Here is a 15,573-nt window from a genome sequence, read left to right as displayed (position 1 = left end):
ACGCCACCGCGCCGCGGGGCGTGGCCGGGGGGCGGGGGGGTGTCGCTCCCCGTTGGCGCTTTCCTGTTGGTCGAGCCCCCGGACCGCCGGGCTCGGCGTCGCCTGCGCCTCCTGCCCTCCACGCGGGGGCGCCCTCCCCGGCCCCGCCCCGCCCCCGCCGCCAATGCGGAGCGGCGGCGGGCGGTGACGCGCGGGCGCGTCACGGCGGCGCCGGCGTCACCGGGCCCGCCCCCCGGGGTTGCCATGGCAGCCGCCCGCCCTCCTCCCCCCCCCCGCGGATGAGCTCACGCGGTGCCGCAGCCCCGAGGGGGGGGGTTTGCTCCTCGCAACAAGATGGCGGCGGCGGCTGCAGCGGCGGCGGCGGCGGCGAGCGGCGCGGGGGGGCCCCCTCCGGCCCCGCGGCTGCCCCCGGCCCCGCCGCCCCCGCGGCCCCCCGGGCCCGCCCGCATCGGCTACTACGAGATCGAGCGGACCATCGGCAAGGGCAACTTCGCCGTCGTGAAGCTGGCCACGCACCTGGTGACCCGGGCCAAGGTGAGGGGCCCGGCACGCGTGGGGCCGCGGGCTGCCGGCGGGGGCGCCGACGGGGCCGGGGCCCCGCGGCGCGGCTCGGGCTGCCGGGGCGGGCGGCGCGGAGGAGAGCGCTGCCTGCCCCGCCGCGCGTGGGGCCGGCCCCGAGCCCGCGGGTGGCTCGGCCGGGGCCCGCCGGAGCCCCCTGTGGCCTGCCGGGCCGCCCGCCCCGCGCGGCCGGCGCCGGCGCGGGTGGCCGGCCGCAGAAGATGCGGTTTCTGGCCTCGCCGTGGCTCCGAGCGCAAGGGCGAGCGGGGGCAGAGCCGGGGCAGCTGTCACCGGGCCCCTCGCCTCGGCCGCGGGCTCCGTGACACCGCGGCGAGCGGAACTCGCCGCCTGCCAGCGCGGGCGCTTGTTACGGGTGGTCCTGCCGTTCGTTTTGTCTCCGTGTGTCTGATTTTACCGGGCTAGGTACGGAGGAGGAACAGCTGGGTGTTTTGTGAACGCGGGGATGCCATCTGACGTAGAGGGCAGCGCCATCAGCCTTGCTTTGAGGAGGGCTGTGGGAAACTGTTCTGTTTGAGTCTTGCAGGGCCGTGCAGCAAACCGCAAGGAGCGGCGCGAGAAGGGGCTTGCTGGGGGAGCGGTTCTGGAGCGCAGGTGTCTCCAGGTACGGGCTCCCCTCCGGGCTCAGCAGCCTCGCCTGCTCCGTTAGCCGTCGGAACGTGGCGGGAGACCCGCGAGGAGCAAAAATACCGCTGCAACGGTCGCGATTTTGTCTACACGCCGTGCTCTTTCGGAGGGTTTGTCCTGCGGCATGTGCTGGTGCTGCACCGGCAACCTGGTGGTTGCACCAGGCTGCTGGCGGCGGTACCGGAGTCGTCTTCGGAAACTGTTGCAGGCTGGAAATGGCGCTGGAAGCAGAACTGGGGATGGGAAGGCAGCGGGGAGCGGACAGGCCTTAACTCAGTCCCGCTCGCCTGCGCGACTAGGCTGCTCTGGGCTGCCGTAGTAGCACCTTGGAAGCGCTGCAGGTGGGGGCCGTGAGGAAGGCTTTGGCTTGTGTGCTTTCGTTGTCCTCCTGTAAATTTCAAGAGTCGCATTATATTGAAATGTCGGTGTGAGTCCAAAGTTACTTTCATTTGTTGAAACTCTGGCTTTGTGCCCAGGTAAATAAGCAAAATTAATTTCAGGGGCTATTTAAAAATCAGTTACTTAATACCTCCTGGACAGTTCTTTTCAGAATTGGGTTATATTTGTCTATCTTGTATAAACTGACGTCTCTTTCTGTGCCTTCAAGTGCTAGATGCTGCAATCTAACCTGCGCTTCAGCTGCTGTTGTTTTGTGCAGGGCTCGGCCATTGTTTTCCCCATTATAAAGCTGAACTTTGCCGGTAGAAGCAGGGGCGGTAAGTTCAGATGCTTCAAATGCAGGAGACTGATCCTCTCGAGTAGAGATCACTCCTGTAGCTACAAGCTGCGTTCCTGTTTCCAGCCTCCCTCCTTGAGTCAAGGTTTCTTTTGAGTGGTGCTAACTCTGAAGTTTGCAAAATACCAAAGCGGAGACCGTCTTTTGCATGGGAATAGTTGTTTTTTCTGAAGAATAGCAAAACGCACACAAATTTTGTCTGGAAATCCTGTTCAACGTTGACAGGGCCGAGGCTGGATTTTACGCATTGTTTATGGATGATGGACGAGGACGCTAAGCTTGAAAAACTCGTGCTCTACTAAACAGCGGCTTACTGCTGTTTCTACTGCTGTGAAGTGACGGAGGGTAGTTTGTTGGCTTTAGGAAGCTCTTTTCTGGTGGGATGTAGGTTTTGTAGTTGCCTCTGCCCATGAGCCTAGTGGAGCGCGCGCGTTCCTACAGTGGCAGGTTTGGTGTGCTTGCACGTTTCCCTGCACTGCGAGGAGGAGATGCAATCCCTCTGAACTCCGAGTGCTCTCCGAGGCTGGGGAAATACCTGTGCCGGAACAACTGCCATCTGTTCGGCTGTGCCGGTGCCTGGAAGGCTGAGCTGGAATAGCTTGGAGCTGAAACTTGACCTGGAAGCTTTCTCAACTCTGAGGTCAGGTTTCCTTTCAAATCCCAGCCCGTGAAGAGGAGCACGAGCAAATGGATAGTTTTTTGCCTGCAAACCTTGAGCACTGTTGTTTCGGTACTTTTCCTTCGCTGAGGGGGCCGTCGCTGCTGACTCTGGGAGAGGAGTGGGGAAGGAGAGAGGAGCTGCTTGTTTCGAGCTCTGGGACTCATGAGGTTTCGGGGGAGATAGGTGTAAAATGCATTGGAAAGGGCGAATCTGTACGGGAAGGCTTTTTTGAATGGCAGCGGGAATACAAAATAATGCTACCGAGAGCTTGTTTTCATCACGGTAATACTTTTAATAGTTTGACTTAATGGAAATGACTTAGAAGAAAGTAAAGCCTTGGCAAAATGGTCCCATTCAGTGATCTGAAAGAATTCTTTGATCACGAAACGCAAACATAGCCCAATTGCTGAGCGTGCTGGCAGCCCCTTCCTGAGGCGATCTCTTCCAGTAGTAGCTGCGTGGAAGAATCGGGCAACGTTCAAATATAGCCACCAAATCCCTGCACAAACTTGACCCCGTGTCACATTCTCTTAGAGGAAAGCTGGTTTGCTCGTCACGGCCCCTCCTTGGGAACCGAGCTCGTCTGATGTCTCGAAAGGAATTCCAGTGCGAACGTCTCTGTAAGCTTAAAAATATATCGTACCCTGTCTTTTAGACCTTTTCAAGAAGGTGAAATGAGTAACTATGAAGGCTTGTGTTCATTGCTGCTCCTGAATTTAAAGGTGGTCTGTTGATGAGGCGTTGGAATCTGTTTTCCTTTCCTACGGACATTTACCAGGTCGAGCGGACTTTGACAGGGCATCGAAGATAACAGCGAGCATTCCTGGCTTGCGTCCCCTTTTCCCTAAAAAAGAAAAGCAGAGAATAGTTTGGTGCCTGTTCGTGTGTTAAGGGACCGGGATTTTTCTAGCCGTTTTGAAACTGAGGACTGCGTTTATTTACAGAGAGGAGGGGAGCGTGTGCTGTGTGCGCCTGGCTCTAATGGTCTGGCGCATACTGCTGACACAGAACATTGCAGTTTACATACAACTGAATTTCACAAGTTGAATGTGGGTCAGCAGCGTTGGGGACACTAACGGAAGGGAATGTTAATCATCCTAAAGGGCAGGAGGCCTGTATTCATAATTGTCTCTGCTGGAACTGATGAAATAGAAGGGAACAGTCGACAATTTATGTATTAACCAAGCCAGCAATTTACATTCAGTCCCTGGTTATGCAAAGTTGGAATCTTGTGCTCTGTAAGAGAGCGCTATTCTGATGGCTGGACAGGAACTGGAGCCGCTTCTCTGACTAGGATTAATTGGGCACCTGCAGGATATCTTGCTGCATCTCTCCTTTTCTGTTTCCTGCCTTCTGTCCCCCTTTCCTTTGTCTCTTCCCATCTTTCACAAGAAACCCTTTCTTGTTTCTGTTCTAAAAATCTCCTGAGTGACCCACTGAATGAATTGTTTTCCACACAATTTCCACTTATAAATCATCCAAGCGACTTCATTAGAATTCCAGCTCTGTTCAGACACTGGAGTTGTTTTTAACGCCCCGTTTTTTCCTAAGGGTTGATGGGTGTACGTGAACAGGGGGGTCTTCGTGAACGCGCTGTGAAGCACGTACCTTATGTTCCCGTGCTCTTTGGATGTTGCGTTGCAGGCTTTGGGAGCTGTTGGGGATGAGGAGGGAGGAGAGGGACCGCTGTGGCTGCTGTGCAATGCTGAAAGCGCTCTCTGCTGTTCTTGTTCCTTCCCTTCCGCTAGCTACAGCGTGACTGGAGACCTAGCCAGGCTGCGGAGCGTACCTGCCACGGTTGAGCTGCCCCTCTGATGTTGTTGCAAGTAATACATTACTGTAAACGTTAAGCCTTCCCTTATTCTGCGAGTTCAAACCATTGCGCTGCAGGTATTGAGCATTTCATTGGGAGATGAGTATTAGTTTTCGCCTCCGTTTTTCTCTTGAAGTGCAGCTAAGAATTCACAGTCCTGGGAGAACATGGCTACCTCCCAAGTCCAGAGATCTTCCTGCTGTGCTGTCTCAGCTTCTTCCAGGCTGGTTGTCCACTTATTTTTGAGTTCCTGAGCATTTTAAGTAATAGCTACGTAACGGACAAAGCTAGCAACAAGTTTGACTAGTTGTGCATAATGGCATCCTGTTTAAGGGGCTACCTGGAGTTGTTTTGTTGGATAGTAACGCAAACCCGTGATGCTTTAATCCTTGGCAGAACGTAGCCCTTCTTCTACCATCACAAGCACAATTGGAGAAGGGCTAGAATTAGGCTGATTTTTTTTTCTAGGTTTTTAAGGAGCTGAGCCTTTTCTGGAGAACGGGAGGCATCTCTGCTTTTACTTGGAGAGGACGTTCCCGTCCGTGAGAGAACCGGCTTAGTTTCTGTGGCTTGTCTTTGGGGGAGTTGGAGTCATCAGCAGAACAAAGTCTGCGCTGAAATTCTTGGAGCTGGGCACTGTGGCACTTAAAACCAGGATAAACATCCAGCTGGTAGACTTTATTCATAATTAGGCTTTGCTGCTCTGGAAGGAATCGGGCTCCATTTGGCATGCTTTGGTTGCTGAAGGCGGGAGGCTCAAGAAGCCGTGACGGCTTGTCTGGATTCCTCTCTCCTCAAATGCGAAGCGCTCTCAGCCTAGTGGGTGGAAGAGTCTTGGCGGCTGCTCTGTCCTGCTCTTCCCTACCTCCAACGTGCAGCAGCGAGGCACGTGGCTAAGGGATGACCGCAGATCGCTTCCTCCAGCCAGCACGCCGAGTGTGATAATCTCCGAGTAGGCTGCATGCCGGTGTGCCATGATTCATCGTCATTGTGTCAAATGGAAGTTGTTCAATGCCGGTGCTGCTCGTTTCACAATGAGCTGTGTGAGAGCCTCGCACGGTCACCTTTTAAATCGTTTTCTTTTTTAGTGTTAGTGGGTGCTTCACCTGTCCTGCTTATTTCTCTTGGCTGTGAGAAAGGCTGATGGTTGTGGATCGCTAATTCCTCAGGCATCTATTATACTGCTGCTCGTGTGGCCTTTGTTCTCATCATTTGTGTGCTGCAGAAGAGTTGTATTTTAGTTCTCATTTGGTGCGGAGATTTAGTAAAAGCCTAAAAGCTAGAAATGGACTTTGGCTAAGCATAGTTGCCACAGTGGGGATAAGAGGGAATATTTCTTAAACCTCACAGAGGCATTAACTGTATCAACTGCCGGCCGAGGTAGTGACATTATATGTTTCATTACAACATTTTTCTTGCTGCAGCAAATAACATATGATTACCAAGAGATTAATGCAAAAGCACGATCAAATTTGAGACCAGGCTTCTTCTTGGTGAGTCTAACAGTGCAAGCGCTTAGAAGCGGGGCCAGGAGAGCCAGCTGACAGCGGTAGTGTTCCTGCAGGGGCAGGGTGAACGAATGGGCCTACGGCACCTGTCCTGCCTTGAGCCTTTTCGGGCAGGGGGAGTAGTCTCAAAGAGCCAGGATAATTAGTACCTGCTTCGCAGCTGTGTTGCTATTAGCTTAATTGGGGGGTGAGGCGGGTACATCGTTTCTAGCTCTTCAGCCTGGCTGCCACCCACCTCCTGTCCAGTATCCCTTCCTCCCAAATGTTTGCTGTGCCAGAGCTTTGGGGCTGCTACGGCAGCCGACAAGACGGGGCTGTGGGAGCAAAACAAACGCCGGTCAGCAGGGTGGTGGTATCTTTGGGCAGGTACAGAAATTGCCCCTGTGAGGAAAAGTAGTTGCCACTGGCAGGAGCGGGAAGAGGAATGGCTGTGACACAAAAAGGGATGGGTGTCTCTTTTCTTGGTAGGTGTCTTGCACAGGCTTTGTGAACGCCGTGGAGGCCTGATTAGGGTTTCTAGAGCCTGTATTCTCATTTGTGTTTGAAGGAGGAATCGCATTAGAAGGAAATAAGGAAATAGCAGTATGTTGCTGGGAGACTGGGCTCCTTGGCTATCAGATACTTTTACAGGGAAGCAGCAGCTACACTCCTTTTTCCCCACGTACCCTCACTGGGTCGTGTATCAGCCTTGTGCAATTGCTGTAGAAATCTGCTAGCCCAAGCAGCTCCCCCCTTCTTGCTCTTGTCAAGGCGCTTGCGTAACAACTGTATGTTTTCCCCCATGAAAGTAAAGCTTTAGGAATTTGCTCCAGTGTTGCCAGCAGAGTAGAAGTTATAGCTTGTAGTGGAAGCTCTCCCTGGCTGAAGAGGTTCTCGTGTGAATTCTGACTTCCCCTTGTGAGCGTGACGGGCGCTGTCGTCTGTCAGTCCCACTGTCGTCTGTACGGCGCGAGCAAGGTGCTGCCTTCGGCTGAACGTACGCGAGCAAGGGTTAAACCGACTCCAGTGTCTCCTTTTGGAGCTTGCACGGGTTTAAGTAGAGCAACTTGGAAATTCTCTAGTTAAGCCATTGTACTCATTTATTACAGACAGGGCCTTTCTGCTGATCCCCGTCCAGGGGTTTAATGTGCTGCATTAACACTTAAATGAAGAAATCACTGAAGGCTGATTCATTATTAGTCATTATGTGTCTTTTTCGAGTAACTCTGACCCCAAGTCTCTATAGTTGAGGCTAAACCTCACCCTCTCTGTTAAATGGCCATCAAAGGGGTTCCATAAAAAGGGAATTATGTGGCTTCAGCCAAGTTTCAAAGTAGTCGAATCATACTAACCCACACAAACAAACTCCCACACCCAGTGGAACTGACACATTGTGCTCAAAAATAGCACAGCATTTGCCTGCGTCTGTGGGGGGAGACGAGCCCAGCTTTGCTCTGCTCTGCTCATCAGCAGCGTTCAGAGGATGGGCAGGAGATCCTGGGGCAGCCCGAGCATCTGCCACCAAGGTGGATCTTGCTGGGAGCCCGTAGGTTTTCCCGTGACGTTCGGTGGCATACCTTGCCGGACGTTATCTTCAAGAGTTTAATTCTTGCAGAGCACGTGTCCTGATCATGCTGAAATGTTGCTGTTGCTTCTGGTTGTCCTGGCGGCCTCTGCGTCCAGTGTTGGGGACAATTACCAGCCTGGGCAGCTGCAGTTTGGGTATGGGGTTCTCATAACGCTGAAGAACTGTAGAAAAGACCTGGTCCTAGCATAGCACGGGTGTGTTCGGAGTCACTCCAGCGTCCCTCCCTGTGAGGTGCAGAACTCTACTATGGGGAAGCGGGCTTACATCTGTAGTCGGTGGCCGTGGTAGCTTTGATTATTGATACAGCTTGGTTATTGTATGCAGGTGGTGGGAGTGTAGATACTCCTCCTGAAGGCGTTTTGGTCATTAAAGGTTTGAAATGAAATTGAAGGTATAAATACGAGCGTTGGTTTCGTGCCCCTTAGCTGGAGTGCATAAAGGTATTTATGCCTCGCGTCGTGCAGAGCGGCTGTCGTGTGGGCAGAGTTTGTGAAGGCTGTCGGAGGCTGGGAAAACCTCCCCACGGGAGTCGGGGAGCTGCAGTTCCCGAGAATCTATGTGAAGGAGCTGGCGGGCAGGCACCGCAGAAGAATAAAGCGAGGACGTAGATGCTCTTCTGGTGCAGTGGAAAGTGCAGCTGAAGCGGGATGTGTTTCACCTGGCTTTGGATATCAATGCCTGGGGTCGGCCGGTGGGAGAAGGAGGCTTGCCTGGAGGGTGATTCAGCACACCCTGAAATAGGTCAGCCGAGCCGCTGAGCAAAATTGCCCGTTTCTTTCCAGCGACTGGAGTGGGAGCCTGGCGCGACCAACTTCCCAAAGCCAAACAAGGCGGCTGAATGCTGCCTCGGCCATCTAAATAGGGCCTACTCACAGAAGCAATCTGTGTGCATTGAGTTATTGTCTTGATTTGCAGATGGATGAAGCGACTGGCCTAAATTTTGGTATTGTGTAATGCAAAAGATGACTGCGTTATTGACAGTCCAGTTTAATGTTTTCATTGTAGTTCCATATCTCCTTGACGTTTGCTGCTTTCATGTATGGTTTGGCAATTGGAAGCTCTGCCTTCAACTTCTTAAAGTATCTGATGCAGCTATAGTACATTAATTATTGAGTTTTGAAGATCGTTTGGAAGAAAAGGACTCTCTGTAGGGTATCAGCATGCGACTGTGGGCCCGGAGCTGGAGGCTAGAGTGGTTTGACAGAGGGCCAGGCACAGGACGACTGTCAGAGCTCCATTAGGAGAACGCACGCCTTGGTGCTACTGGGAATAAAAGAGAATGTGGGGCTGCGGCAGCAGATTAAAGTATTTCAATTAAAGTCTGGATTTGGAGGCTGCGTACGTCTGCTGCCTTACAGCAAACAGATGGATGTTTCATGTCTCCTTCCAAGAACTTTTAAAATATGGTTAGTCCTATTGGAAGTAGTTTTGAACGAGACGGACCCAGTGAAGTGTTTTCAAGGCTGAGAAAGTGCACGTGGATTTCTGCAACAGAAGGGAAGACGCATTTTTTTAAGGTTTTTCCTTACCTAAACAAGTCTCTCTCAGCTTGTGCTCACTCTTTGGCTGACTTGGACTTTCACCTATATCGTTTCCTGGATAGCCTCTTCCCGTGCATAGAATGTTGTGTGCAGAAATATGTATGTAAGATGTATAGAGGCACAGCAGTGACGGGCCTGTGAAAGAACCATCGCCATTGTGCTGCGGGCACAGGGGTTTTTTTTAAGACTCAGGGATCTACTGTCATTTAGCCTGAAGCGTTTCTGAATTTTTTGCCTGTGTTCAGGCTCATCAGGTAGTTCCAGGTGTGTTTCTGGTCCCTCTCAGGGGACAGTGTCTTCCAAGTCCTAAGGCTTCTTGCTGATGGGCAAAGGCAGCTGAATTGAAGCTGATGAGGCTTCACCTAAAAACTAATTGTAGCATTTCACAGCATCGTAAGTCTTTTTAATGGAAGGAATAAGTTGACAAGCTGTATGTAACTGTGTGTGAAGTCTGAGCAGATAACACGCTGAACTGCAGCAGTGATCTAATTTGAAGCCAACTCCCGTCTGTGGGATGGGAGGGTACAGTCTGTTCAGGTATCGTGCTGCTCGCAAAGGCTCGCAGGACTCTGGAGTGGCGGTGGTGCGCAGGTTACCTTTGCGAGGGCAGCGCGTGTGCGTGCGTCCTAGGGGAGGTAGGCATAGCTGGTTTCGATCTTCTGCATTGTAACGGAAGTGAAGAAACTGGGTGGAAAAATGGCTCTCGTCATCTGTGTGTCTAAATTCTTACAAAGGTGTTCGTCCGTGCTTTCCTTTAGCTAGCAATGCCACTTTTCATCGCGTGTTTGTTCGCTTCTCCTCTTTGCTGTCTCTTCAGGAAAGGTTCTGTGCATACCTTTGCCTTGAGGCCTGGGATTGCTAACTGCCTTGGAGGTAAAACAGTCCAGGCAGTTGCCAGCTAAACTACTGAGCTACGCTACCAGCCGGTCTCTTGGCTTGAAATGTCCGCTCTGTGGGTTGGTGCGCTACCGTGACAGAAAGAGGCACTGATCTCTAACCTTGTCCATAGTTACCTTTGCACTGAAATAATTAGTGCTATAGAAAAATGTTTGCCTTTTGACCAATTACCGTAACAGCATGGCCATGTTTCTGTGCTTCCTAAATTGTAGTTTAAGCTCTTCACTGAAGACGAAAAATATTAGTCTTTGTTCTTAGTCCTTCCTCTCTGTCCGTGTTTGTGGGAAGTCCTTGGGCTGTAATCTTGCAAGTGGCTCTGTCGGGGTTATCAGCTGGAGCGGAGGGCCGCGGACAGGCAGGGCCCCTGGCAGTGTGCGCGGCACCTCCCGGCCGAGGCTGCCTTTCGCTAACCCAAAGCTTGCGCTGGCCGTGCCGCTTGCCGGAGCCACTGGGGCTGCTGCAGGGAGTTGTCCTGGCCTTTCCCCTGCCTAGGAACATGGAAAGGGTAATGTGCCACTTGATTTACGGTAGGCTTTCTCGTTACCAGGTGGCCAGAAGACAATAGTGTTCCTTTGCTCCTATTGTATCTGGTATCTTCTGCACCCCTGAGGCTTGTAACAGCTGTAGCTGGTTTCAGCAGTTTTTGAGGTCGCAGGGCTTCCCTCCTGCTCCCCCCAATACGACTGATTCGCTCGTACTACTGGTTTTTTGCACATGTAAATGTACCATTAAACAAATAGAATCGTTACCCAGTAGCCGTTAAGGAATATGTTCTTAGCTGTACAAAGCCCGTCTATGTTCTTGCATCTCAAGCATTTTGACACAGCGAGGTGGTTGTCAGTTATACAGCAACTGTTTGTTTTCAAGCACAATCTCATTGGAAACTAATGAAAATCATTCTGGTCGTGTACAAGGATTTTAATATTTGGCTTCCGCAGTGGTTGTTTTTCACCTGAGCTGCTTTGGGAAGTGTAAGATTAAAAAAAAACCAAAACAAACCAACAACTTTTCCTTTCTGCTGGTTAGTTCAGCTGTTTTGTATTATTAGAAAATACAAAGTTGGTGGAGGAGAAGGAAATCACGGTAGCTACCTCCACGAGTTTTCTGGTGCGTGGGTGTTGTGTGCCCACTGCCCTGGCAGAGTCGCAGGGATGTGCGTTTCCCACAGCAGCTGAGGTACGCGTGGAAACCTACGCTTAGTCAGAACAAAATACTACTATTTTTTCATCCAAGTTGAGACTCCCATTACACAGTAAAAAGACAAGTGAAGACTGACTATAGGTATTTTCCCACTCAGTAGGCGCTTCTGCAGTTTCTGAGTCATTTGCTAGACATGTGGGCCTTAATCTCTACTTTCCGTTGTTTGTGTGTGTGCGCTGTTGTTCCCGGTTTGGTACCGCAGACAAAACTGGATCGTTGTTTTCAGCTACCATTGACTGTTGAGACAGTCGGGTATGAAGTTAGTTCCTTCATGGGAGCTGAAAGGAAAATATGGAGGTTCAGGAATTGCCGTGTGGGATTTGAAACCGTACCACCTTTTCTAAAGGGGAGGGTGGGATGCAGCCTCTAATTATGAGGGTCATTAAATTGTCTAGTTCCTTTTGATAGATTTTCCAAGACCTGGGAAACCTGTGTGTTGTCCCATACGGGTGAGTTCCCTGGAGAAACACACCCTTTAGTCCATCTTTTTTGTTGGCAGTGGTCACTCTTGTGTGCTCTGCTCCGAATCCGATGACAGCAAGACAAGCAATTTGGGAAAAAATGTTTCAGAAGATGTGCTGGTAGAGCCCATGGAACAACATCAGGTTCGTACCAAGTATTAGCTTTGGGAAAACTTCAGCTGAGAATCTTAGAGCTGCTTGAGAACATACGGAAACTAATCATCCTTCATCTGCAAATACTGTTTGTTTTTTCTCAGGACACGAGGTTAGTGGGTGACTCTTGCAAGAGGCTGTGGAAGTGTAAGGGATTTACTGACTGTGCTTCAATGTCTCCAGGAGGATAGGGAAGCAGCTGTTAGTACTTCTTTCTGAAACATGTTGTGGGAAATGGCAGGCCTAAAATTCATGTTTGGTTTGAGGATGTCAACATGCTCTGCTCTGCGAGCAGAATTGCAGATTTTCTGTTGCAGATCAAGGTTTACAAAAATCCTGCCTTGTTTCAGCCATCAGAGCTCTTGCATCTTGCCAGTCAGTGTGGGAGTGGAAGCTGATGTGAGAGCGTGTGTGACAGCAGGGACTCGGCGCTCCGAGTTTGGCTGTCAGGTTGTCCAAAGACTGGGATTATCAGTTGTTGCAATCAAAATCAGGACAGGCATGCATGTTTTTCCTCTAGAGCAGCGTTTTTGGATAATGATGATCAGATTTCTTGAACTTTTGTAGGGCTTAATTTAAAGGCAGGTGAGTTTAGGATGCAAGATAAACTCTTCAAAAGTATATCAAATCTTGCACGTCCTGAGAAAACACGAATGGAGTACCTAAACCATCCTGATACAGATGGGGCAAGAGAGATTTTATTTAAGAGAGGTGTAACTAAATGCTGTTGGCAGAGTGACCAGGCAAGGACAGCACGCGGCCGAACGCATTCTTCATTTGCGTGGGTGCTGGTGGGGTTCCTTGTCACCATACCGATAAGCAGCGAGGTGCAAAGCATCCGTAGTTTGTAGTGCAGCAGGAAATCAGTGGGAAAACGAAATGTGTCAGAGCTTTCACCATAGCAACAAAGCCCAGTTCACAGCGTGGCCAGACAAAAGCGGGTCAGGTCTGCGCGGAGCAAGGTGGGAGCCTTCCCGAGGCTGTTTGCCTGCGCGTCTCCAAAACCTGCCCCTGAATTCCTGGGCAAGAAAAGCTGCCTTCGTTGTCAAGGGCTGGTAAGGTGACAATGAACTTCAGGATTTGGCGTCGGGGATTGGAAGCGAGTTCTGCTGATCTCATTCTTGCTTCAGCAAAGCATCTGACTTGCATTTTAAAGGCTACAGTGGATGGGAATGTTTTGTAATCTCCAAACAGTCATTCAGATTGTTTACCTTTCCTTGATAATTGTTTGTAAATAGCAGAGAGCGGTTGTAAGACTACTTTGTATGACAGTGCCCAATTTAGTTGCTTAATTCTTAGGCTCTTTCTCGCGGATTTGTAAGCAGTCCACGGGTTGCACTAGCGCCAAATCACGTTCTGATGGCATGCCATCAGTTTGTTCATCTGTCTTCTCATTCCGTGCATTCCAGCATTTTGTGCTCTTCAGTGAGGTCAGCAGGAAAAGGGTTGAGCAGCACTGACATCACCATTGACACGTAGAAGAGCTGTCTCTGCTTCTGCCCCCCTGACAGTATCTCTCAACACAACTTCTCCACGCGTGGTTTGGCCGTCCCTAGCCAGGTCCCAGGTCGACGGTGGAATAAACGGCAGCAGGCTCCGGACGATGCTGCCGCAGTGCTGCTCAGAAGTTGTTTTCTTCATAATTGAGCAGGATATTAAAAGGTTTACGGTTTACAGTTACAGGCGTTGCTCTGGCCGAAGGAGCGTCGAAATTGATACGGCAATTACTGCTGGGCTCGTCACGGGTTGTGGCTCTCACATGTTCCGTGAGACAAAAGTGGAAGTTGCTGGAGGAGTGCCACCAGCGAGGCGAGCGGGGCGGACGCGGGCTTGCATCCGAGCCGGGCGCTGCCGTGGCTCTGGAGGAGCAGGGGACGAGGTGCCGGGCAGGCGGTCCTGCACCCGCCTGTCGCGAGCCCTTCAGAGGGCGAACAAAGAAACTGCAGTCGGGCTGTCAGTTTTGCAGAGCACAAATATTAAAAGGAAAAAAAGCAACTTTAGAAGTGCTATGAGAGCAAGAATATTTTATAAAATTTGCTTATTCCTGTTGTCTTCTCTTTGAATTCGTCCTCAGGGCAAGAACTGCAGCTGAAGTAGGGTTTTTTCTCTTTATAGTGCTGCATTTTACTAGTCTGCTTTACATTTTCTACTTTTAGTCTCACAGCATTAGAATTGACTTAACTGTTTCATTGTAGATACCAGTCTTTCCCCAAACATGGTTTACAGTCACATTTAATAAATGTACACGCACGTACTCGATCGAAAGCTTCTCTTTCAGCAGTGGCTTGGAGCTGCACGAGGAGTGCTGCCTCGTGCCGTGCCCGGAGCAGCCTGGCTGTAATGGCCGTCCTGCTGCGACGTGCAGCAGTGACCAGGTCTGGGCGTCTCGGCCCTCGGCGGGGAAACGCCGCTTCCTGGCGGATTTGCATCCCAAGCCCTAAGTCAGCAGTTTGGGGTTTTGTGTGGTAGGGTGCCCTGGCTTGTTCGAGTGAGTCATCATTCAAATAGTCACCAGAGCAAACGTGCTTGTCCAAACAAGAGGAGCTCTGCAGAGGCACCCAAGCAGGCTATTTTAAAGCAAGTTACGTGTCTCTGAGGTAAACAGCGTTTTGTTTTATCACATGTAGGTCTCCAAAGTCGAAAAACTTACGCATTAGTCCGTGCTTTAAGACCGCCCTTCTTGCTGCCTGAAACAAAGCTTGCTTCCTGTCCTCCGAATTCAGATCCTGTCAAGTTGGAGGGAAAAGTGATCTGGGCTGAGGGGATGTGTTTTGCTGGGTCCCAGAACAAAGGCTGCTCTGAAAAAAGCCTCCCATGGTGCCGCCTCCTCCTCACAGGTGGAAACCTCGGCTGCGCATCTGAATTGTTGGAGCGGTGACATTCGGTGCCTAGGAGGCTCCAGTTGTTTATTAGACTAGGAAGATCAATTCTCAGTTAAGATTGAGATCGCTTTTTATTTTTTGCTAGGCTTTTTTTTCCTTTGTTAAATGTGTTTCGAGGTCTTGAACGGCAATTCCAGTCTTCTGTTTGTTTTGATCCTTTGGTTTCAGCTGGCTTTGCACAGAAAAGGGTGCAAGTGGCTCTGCAAGATCGGCATGTGTTGTTAGGAGGCCTGTTTGTACTGAGCCGTCTCTTTGGTTCGGCGTTTTCAGACTCTCCTGTGCTACTAATTCGTGGCTTGAGCAAGAACCCGTTGTGATGCGTGACTTCGCTGAGTCACCCGGTACGAAGTCGGAGGCAGCTGTCTGCCACATCGACCTGCCCGCGTTCCAACCCCCTGCGCCAACCAGCTGCAGTCCACCTGGCTGAGGCTAGCCCGAGCGGGGGCACCTCCGTCACGCGCCTGGCTGGGGCTCCAGCCTGCGAGCAGTCTTTCTGTCGCGCGGGAAGACGTTAGAAACCTGTATGGGAAAAGCACTATCGGCCCAGCTGTGGTCTGCCTCCTGCCATGGTCTTGCCCTGCCTTCTTTTATGGGATTCCTCCCCAAAATGCCCTCCCGGGCTGCAGAGGAACTGACTGACGACCATGGCGTTTTTTTGGTTCTCTTGCTGTTGTTTCTGTGTTGAATGCGTGAGCGTTTAACAAGCCGCCTGTCCTCTGGCTCCACTGCCGAGCAGAAAGCATTGCGGTGACACTGCTTTGGCTTTGGGTGATGTTTTTCTTTGTAATGGGCTCCTCTGTCCTTGGGCTTCATGCGTTTGTGTCTCTGGCTATCGGAGCGTTCACTGTGGTCGGAGGGCAGACACAGCATTAGGGCAGGGGCGGCCCAAGCACGGGGCTGCCGTACCTCGTTGGGTCTGCCTAGAGCCGCTCCGAAAACTCAAGGTCGAGT

General features: G+C 51.3%; 1 protein-coding gene across 7 annotated transcripts in view; it reads left to right on the top strand.

The window, feature by feature from the left end:
• The window catches only part of SIK3 (SIK family kinase 3), a 170,689-nt gene that overhangs the window by 79,395 nt on the left and 75,721 nt on the right, over positions 1 to 15,573 (top strand). For 5 of the 7 annotated variants that reach the window (XR_012677138.1, XM_075172842.1, XM_075172840.1 and 2 more), the window contains exon 1: positions 392 to 534. The exons of the other annotated variants lie outside the window; for them this stretch is intronic. The gene's annotated coding sequence lies outside the window, so the exon portion shown is untranslated. Of the gene's footprint in view, positions 1 to 391; positions 535 to 15,573 lie in introns of those variants that run through there. 7 annotated transcript variants of the gene reach the window in all.

Source organism: Calonectris borealis, chromosome 24 (genome assembly GCF_964195595.1).
Source record: "Calonectris borealis chromosome 24, bCalBor7.hap1.2, whole genome shotgun sequence".
In the NCBI taxonomy this organism is placed as follows: domain Eukaryota; kingdom Metazoa; phylum Chordata; class Aves; order Procellariiformes; family Procellariidae; genus Calonectris; species Calonectris borealis.
This window is presented reverse-complemented; position numbering and strand designations above follow the sequence as displayed.